The sequence below is a fragment of the Chinchilla lanigera genome, unplaced genomic scaffold, assembly GCF_000276665.1.
Source record: "Chinchilla lanigera isolate Chin_1 unplaced genomic scaffold, ChiLan1.0 scaffold00069, whole genome shotgun sequence".
In the NCBI taxonomy this organism is placed as follows: Eukaryota; Metazoa; Chordata; class Mammalia; order Rodentia; family Chinchillidae; genus Chinchilla; species Chinchilla lanigera.
The window spans coordinates 9372867-9381236 of record NW_004955470.1 but is presented as its reverse complement, the minus strand read 5'-3'; positions in this window follow the sequence as shown (position 1 = coordinate 9381236).

Genomic DNA, 8370 nt, shown 5'->3' with positions numbered 1-8370 from the left:
ATATACACACACATTTGTGTTTAATTTTGTCAAATGCTTTGTTGTCACCTATTGATCATGTAACTTTTCTTATTTATTTCATTAATGTTATGTACTACATTAATCGATTCTCAAACGTTCAGCCAGTTGTGCTCTCCTTGAATAACTAATCATTTACTGCAGGTCAAAATTTTTTTATGTTGTTGAACTGACTTGTTAACATTTTCTTGAGAAATTTTATATCTATCTGCACTAGAGATATTGGACTACAGCAGTGATGGCAAACCTTCAGAGCTCCCCATGATAGCAAACAGCACACTGCAGCATGTTTACTGTACATTTGCCACCCTTGGTCTATAGTTTTAATGCCTTTGGTTTGGGAAAATAATTATTAAGCATTTTTCAGGATATTGTATTTACATTGCATTGCATGTTTTATTGTTGAACGTGTAGATTTTCTTTTATTTTCCTCTAAAGAAGGCTATGTTTTATTTTTGAGAAGTACTTATTTACTGTTATTTGCTGGGAGATCAGCTTCATTCTCTGGATGAAGATTCCCTCTTGGACAAAACTTAAATTGGACTTCCCTAGGCCTTCTTCTGGACTGGACTTCAACACTAGGCGCTGTCCTTGTCTTGCCTAGCAAAATATTAGCAAGGAGCCATCATAAGTTAGGTTGGGGAGGATCTGCCTACCCTTGGCATCTGATCATGTCCTTCCTAATAACTCTCTATCCAGTGACCCACTCACTGTGTTCTACAGGTAAACATCATAACTACTTTTCTTGTGCTTGAGGTTTAGTGTCTGTCTATTGCAATAATTTCAATAAAATCTTCCTTACCATTTCAGAAAGTATCAGAATAATTTTAATTTCATATATTTGAAGCTGTTCTAACTCTTTTTTTTCATAAGACCTGTCCAAAGCAGAACCAACGCTTGGCTTGGAGGAGCCCTGTTCCCACAGCACAACTTTGTGAGGTCTCTGTTGGAGACCCAAGGCACTGGCATAGGTGTTGCTTCTCTGTGCACAGATTTTCCGTAGGGGTTCCTTTCCTGGTCTCTTAGAATCTGCACACATGCAGGTCAGAATTCGAACAGTGCCTTAAGGAGGCCTCTGTGTAGATACCAGGAGGGCCTCTGCTGTGCCAATGCATCCTTTCTGTATCCTGCTTCCCGTGCTCCAGTCACCTCGGCAGCCCCACAGTGACCCCCGTCTCCTCCTCTTGGGGTGACCATCCTGTTCTGCTTGGCCTTTCCTTCCCTACCGCATGTTCTCAGCTGATTGTGGAACATCTGAGAGCTGTGGTTCCTCACACTTTGTCAGTGTTGGGGTTGTGTGCAGGTTGAAGGCCTCTCACACCTATTCCTCTGTGTGGTCATATCCAGAAGTTCCACGTTTTCTTTTAAGTTCTCTCTTAGCATTAATTTGTGCATCTTTGAACAACATTTTCTTAGACCATATTACAAACAAAGTGTTCCAAAATCAAGGCATGAGCACCTTCTTAAATGTTTGGGAACAGCTGACATCCTCAAATTTTCTTCTCTTTTTCTAAATGTGTGCACAGTAATTTAATTTGCTCCTGCTTTACCTCTAAGAGAAAGTCAGTCTAATGTCCGAATTAATAGAACTATATGCAATGATGTATGCATTTCTGCCTAAGAAGAAATCATTGCAAAATCTTGTAATTCTTTTAAAAGAGCAAGAAGTTTTGAGTAATACAAAAACAAACGACAGGAAAAGCAGAAAGAGTTTGAAGCATATGATTCTTGATCATTTGGCAATGTTATTGCCTTGATGTGCTTTTACATGTTCATTGTCCAGTTTTATGATAGGTTCATGTACATGTAATCTTAGGTATAGACATGGGAGTGACAGTTAAACCTTCTATCAGTGTTAGTAAAGAAGTTTCTGGAACGGAATAAAAATGGAACTAGGTGACAAGGTCAAATCTGTTTTGTATGACATCAGAATATGACTGTGCTCCTCATCTCTGTCCCCAAGTATTCTGATATGTGATAAAACAAGCAGATCCATTACAAAGAAAATTACAGGCTAAGATAAGAGCTACAAATCATATCATCCTCCAAAGAGACATGAAAGAACAGTTGCAGTTTTATCACTAGCAAAACCAGAAGGAAACCCCACAACCTGCTTGTGTGTTATTTCAAAGTTGCTTCTCAAACTACACTCTGCCTCCTGACTGTGATGAGAGTGATTGAGCACAATAGAATAAGCAATCAATAAAGTCATAGTGTGTTTACATATAATATATTTATAATTTTTTTTCCACAAGAAAGTTTGCCAGTAAAAAGATAGCCGAGGGGCCATGCAGAAGAATGGTATGAATAAAGGGGAAATCCCTTGTTTACTGGCTTCTGTGATTCAGGCTAGCAAGGGTCACTGACCCTCGCCTCACTTGCCTATTCTACTCTCCCACTCTACTCTTTCAGGAAGATAGTAGGGACCTAGTCTGTCTCCCCTGCTAGTGAAAGTCACCCAGAAGGATCAATGATGTTCTCAAGCTATAATATCTGACTTTCTTTATCTGTAAGTATATATTTGCCATGATAGTCATGTACGCATTAAAAATTTTTCAAGTAAAATGTCAATTATTAAGTATAAGTAAAGCCAGAGCTCTGTTCTTGCTAGCCAAACAGGCAGTAGATGCTTTTTTTTATAACCTGTTTTCTTTGTGCAATCAACATTTTTTTGCATCAATCTGTAATTATGGCATACCGCTAAAGAAATAGTTATCATTAGTAAACAACAAATCAATGAGGGAAATTTTAGCTCAAATATTCTCTACCTCCCAGATCATAAGAAAATGAAAACTAATGTGTCTCCTATAGAAAGCTAAAAGCTATTTATGCACACATTTCTGATCTCTTTTCATTGAATATTTTCATTTACTGAGTGTATCATAAAAAGACTGGATTTAGTTCTTGAGCCCCTTTCTTTCCTTTGCATTTCAGCATCCCAGTTGAGCTTATCTTCCTTCTGCTATTAGAATTTTTATGCTACACTTTTGCATTTGCCATTTCAATTTTTCAATTACGGCATCTCTTCTTTTTGGCATTCTTCAGGACTTGCTCCAATGTCATTTCTGCAGGGAAGTCTTCCTGACCTGTCCCTTCTACAGTATGTCTTGACAGTAGAATGATTTTCAGTTTCTGCTTACAGATATTTATATTTTATGTGACAAGTACCTCTTTATTCTGTACACTGTAAGTCTATGGAGACACAAACTATATGTTGTTTACTAGTTTATCCATAGGACTTCATGTAATGTCTAACAAAAAGTAGACCGTCCATAGGTCAATCTATTTTATAAGGTATTTATAACTATTTTATAAGGTACTCACTCTTCTTTTCATCTTCCCTTGAGGTAGTTGGATACTTATTTGCATTCTTGTTTTATTCTTTTCTTTCCTCATTCCTCTTCCTTTCCTTTTTTATTTCTAGACTTTGTTAAAATGTAGAGGATGTTGGTATCTTCAAAAATAAGTCATGTTTATGAAGACAGAAACATGTTGGGATTGCCTACACTGTATCTGAAAATATTAAGAACTATAATCTAAGATCTTGGATGTAAATTCCAAATGGCATTCATATTTTTCACAATAAAGTTATTGAAATTCCTTAGAACACTTTCTGGCACATAGTATGAGGAATTTAATACACTGTGTCAGTCAGCTTTCTAGTTGCTAGGATAAAATGCCTAGCACTCACAATTTAAAGCAAGAGAAGACCATTGGGCTGGTGGTTTCTGCCATAAGCTCAACAATGCGTTCATCCACTGCTAAGCAGAGTGCCCTCATGGTGCAGTCCCCTCCCCAAAACCCTAACTCTGAACATGTGAGACTTTTGGGGACACTTAGACCTAATCATAACATTTTCCTCTGGCCTCCAAAAGGGTTATGTCCATTTCAATGTGCAAAATACATTTAGTCGATCTCCAAGAGTTGCCAAATTCTTAACAATGCTAGCACTGAATGAGAGTCCCAATCCAACATCTCCTTGGGTTGCAAAGCAAACTCTTTCCCATGAGCCTCAGTAAAACTCAAAAGGAAAGTTAAATATTTCCAACATACAAGAAAACATTGTAAATATTCCTGTTTCAAAAAGAAGGGATGAGGGAATAGGTTGAAAGCAGACCAAAGCAAGCCTGGAACCCAGCAGGGTGAACATTAAGTAAGTTTTGTAGCTCCACACCCAGAACCCTGTGCGTGTGGTGGAGAAATGTGAGCTCACAAGGGATTTGGGAGTTCCACCCCTATGGCCTTGACAGTGGCAGCCCACATGACTTCTATCTTGGGTGGCTCCACTCACTGCCTGTGCCTTCCCTCCATATTAACTCTACACTCTGGTGTCTCCACCTTACTGTTGTCTCTACTGCTCCTTTGACTTCATTCTCACAGCTTCACAAGTCACCCTCTGAGGGGCTCCTGGCTAAGACTGTGACCCTGTCACACCATATTTCCAGCCTCCCAAGCCTTCCACTGAAATCTTGGTGGATGCCTCTGTGACTGTGAGTCTTGAAGTCTGCATGTTTTTAATACCAGCACCATGTGGAAGATGCCAGGATCTCCCATTTGCTTAATTCATTGTCAAGCCCCATTGGACCATGGCTGCAGCAGCTTCTTAGCATCTGAAAGATTGGATTTGAAGAAATGCTTCCTAGGCAGCTCTATGCAAGAAATATGCCTTGGGCCACTTTTCTCAAACCAAAATCATTCAAAAGAGTTTAACTTCTAACATCTCTGACCTGTGATGGCTGGGATCTGGCCAATCCTCAGATGCTCTTGAAAGGTTTTTTTTGGTATCCTGCTGCAAAGTACTTGGTTTCTTTTTAATGGCTCTAATCACTTTAAGAACCATACTTTAGGTGGCCTCACATTTACAGTTACTTCTTTCTGGCTAAGCTGTAAAGTTTTAACATCTTTTAGCTCTTGCTTCTGATCCTGATTCATACTGTAGATCTGACTTTAACCAGTCAGCAGGAGCCATGCCACCACCTGCACAATAGGCTGTCTTAGAATTTCCTCCATCAGGTAAGTTATTTCATTGCCTTTAAATTCATCCTCAAGCAAAGTCTTAGGTGATGAACAAAATGAAAACACTTTTTTTGGATCTAATAAGGGGTAATCTACTGATATGTAGCACACTCCCATGATCAAATTGCTTTCTAAAAGCCCTGCCACTGAACACATGAGAATTTTGAGATATTTTAGAACTAAACCACAATATACTGTATGTTACTAGTGACTAAACTATGTAAATAGGCAAGAGTACAGTGAAATAATAACAATAACCATTCTGCATTCATTGATTCATTAAGGTATTACTTTTATTTATTAATTTATTTAATTTTTTATTTTAAAAATAAAAGGAAGAAAACATTAACAAACAGACAACATTTTACAAAATAGCAAAAGAACAGTACAGACAATATGGAGTTACAAACAAAGTGGTAGGGAATTAACAATGCTTGTTGTATTACATATTTATATCTTCAAAGTGGTTTCTCATGAAAACAGAGACCTGCAATACTGATCGACCAAGGACTCATTGACAGCTTCTTTCAGCAAAGAAATACAAGACAGTAGAACAACTATGTTAACTATCCTGCATATACATACACACAAAATTTCTCCTTCTTTCCCTTCTCTTTTCCCACATCCCAGTTGCCCTTTACCCTTGAGTGCTTTCCTATCATTTTGCAATGTCTATAATACCTCCTAGTTTAAATGAACTCTTTCAGGTTACTTTAACGAGTATTAGAAGAGTGATGATTTGGGACCAACTGTGACCCTGTGAATATTCACAGATTGTGACTGTGCTGGGAAATGGGACCTTTAAGTGATACAGCCTAGTGGAAAATTTACAGGAAATTGAGGGTATGTAGTTGAAAGGGATTATGGGACCCTGTCTCTCTTTGGCTTCTTGTTACAAGATGTGTTTTTTTGTCTCTTTCATGTACTCCTGTCCTCTGCTATGTACAGCATCAGGAGTGTAGCTAATAATGTTATATTGTATAATAGTAATTTACTAAGATTAGACTTGAGGTACTTTAAATTTAAAATGTAAAGAAGGCCCACCGGCTATACTGGCCTACTGTCAAGAGTTACTGTTAAATAATGACTTTCTGAACCTTTTTTTTTTTTTTTGCTTTGTTTTCATATTTCTATATATCTGACAGATCTATGTGCAATATAATATGATAAAGTACAAGTGAAGTGTGAAGAATTTATCAGAAAAGAGAATGAAGAAACTTGGAAGTATTAGAAACATTTAGAACTGGATGCTTAGATATACCTATTGAGAGCTTGTTTTCACCAAACATATAAAGGAAGAAATAATTTTCTAAACCTTAAAGCTAAAAAATGAAGTGATCTTATTTTCTACATTAGCTTCTAAAATTAAAATATCTGACAAAAGACTATTCCTTGGATTAGTCTATGTCTTAGTTACTTTCTCATTCCTGAGACATACTGTCTGTCCCCTACAATTTAAAGACAGACAGATATACTTTTTCTCTCAATTCAGTCTGTAGTCAACTAGCTCCAAGGCAGAAACAGCATGGAGGAGGAGTATGATAGATGAAATCTGCTCATATTATAGTGTCCAAGAAGCAGAGAGGAAAGGGGTATGAGGAAGGAGACATTCCCTTCCAGGTCATGCCCCTGTGAATCACCTCCTCTGAACAAACCCTACTTCCAAACAGCATGCCTGCTATGGTGACCCCATAACCCAGTCACCTACTAAACACATGAGGGGTTTGGGACCCTTCTAGATCTAAACTATAACATTCTGCACCTGGACCCCAAAAGACTCATGTCCATCTCTTTATGAAAAATGCATTCAGCCCATCTCTACAAGTCATAAAAGTTTTAACAGTTCCAACACTGCTGAAAAGTTCAAGTCTCAAGTCTCCTCTGAGACTCAAGGCAAACTCTTAACTGTGAGTGTCTGTAAAAGTCTGAAAGAATGTTAAACACTGAGGGCAAAAAATGGCACAGAGTAAACACCCCCATTCCCAAAAAGAAAAAGCAAGGGAGTAGAAAGGAATGGGACTAAAGCAAGACTTAAACCTAGGAGTGAAAAAATTAAATCTTCTAGTTCCACATCCAGAATTCAGAGAAGTTTTGGTGAGATGTGAGCTCCAACAGGCTTGCTGTGGTCCACCCTCACAGCAGACCTCATAACCACTCTCATGGGTGAGTTTTCTCATTGCCTTCACTTTTCTCAGCACCCTGTCCACACTTCTGGCATCTGCAACTCCTTGGGGTTTTCACTGCACTTTGAGTTTTATTCTCATAATTTCACACATTACCCCATCAGAGGCACATTGCCTGGCCTCTCAGCACTTACCCTGAAATCTGGGTGGAAGCCTCTATAACCCTATAACTTTTGCATTCTGCATGCCTGTATAAGCAACACCACATGTATGGTGCCAAGGTTTTCTACTATCTTGAGCAGCAGCCAAGTTTCTTTGGAGTATGGCTACAGAGGCCTCTGAGTACCTGGATGGCTTAGCACTGTGAAACAGATCCAGAGGAACCCATTCCCCGGTTATCCTTTCTTGAGAAGGGTATCCTGGGGCTGTCTTCTCTAATCTGATTATTTTATTTTTATACCTTTTAGCCTGGGAAGGATGGAGTCTTTCTGATTCCTGAGATGCTCTCAAAGCATCTTTCCTATTGTTCTTAAACTAGTTGGCTGTTTTGTAATGTTGTTCTTTTCAGCAACAAGTTTCTCCTGTACCCCATCATTGCAAGTGCTTCCTTTCTGGTGAAATTGAAAACTTTGCAAATGTGCTTTATGACCCTACTTCCTACAGCAGACATTAAAAACAGTGAGTAGTACTCAAACTATACTCTGAGTGCACTCTGAAAGTTGAGCTACTTTGAAATTTTCTTTCCCATGTTAATTAGTCTGAACACTAAATTTTGGTCTCCTGCAGACTAAGGACAAGTTTTCCTCCAAAGTATAACACACATGGCTCTAGTCTAACTGCTAAGAGTTTCCAACAGAAACTGTCTGTGTGTAGTCATTATTATCTGTGTTTCTACTAGCATTTTGGTCTTCTGAGCTCAACTAGAATTTCCTTTAAAGTTTGGACAATGGTTATCTAGGTCTTCTTTACTGCAAATCTCCAAACTAGTCCCACACACTAGCTGCGAAGGCTTCTGAAACACATGATCAAACAATCACAGCAACAACCCCACTCCTGGTAACTAAATTTGTCTTAGTCTTATGGTGAATTGATAACTGGTGATCAACTTGTAACACCCAGTGGAACTGAATCAGCATGGTACTGGGTGTGTGAGGTCCACTTGAGGATTGTTGCCAGCAAAATAAAAAGGAAAATGAAGAAGAAGAAGAAGAAG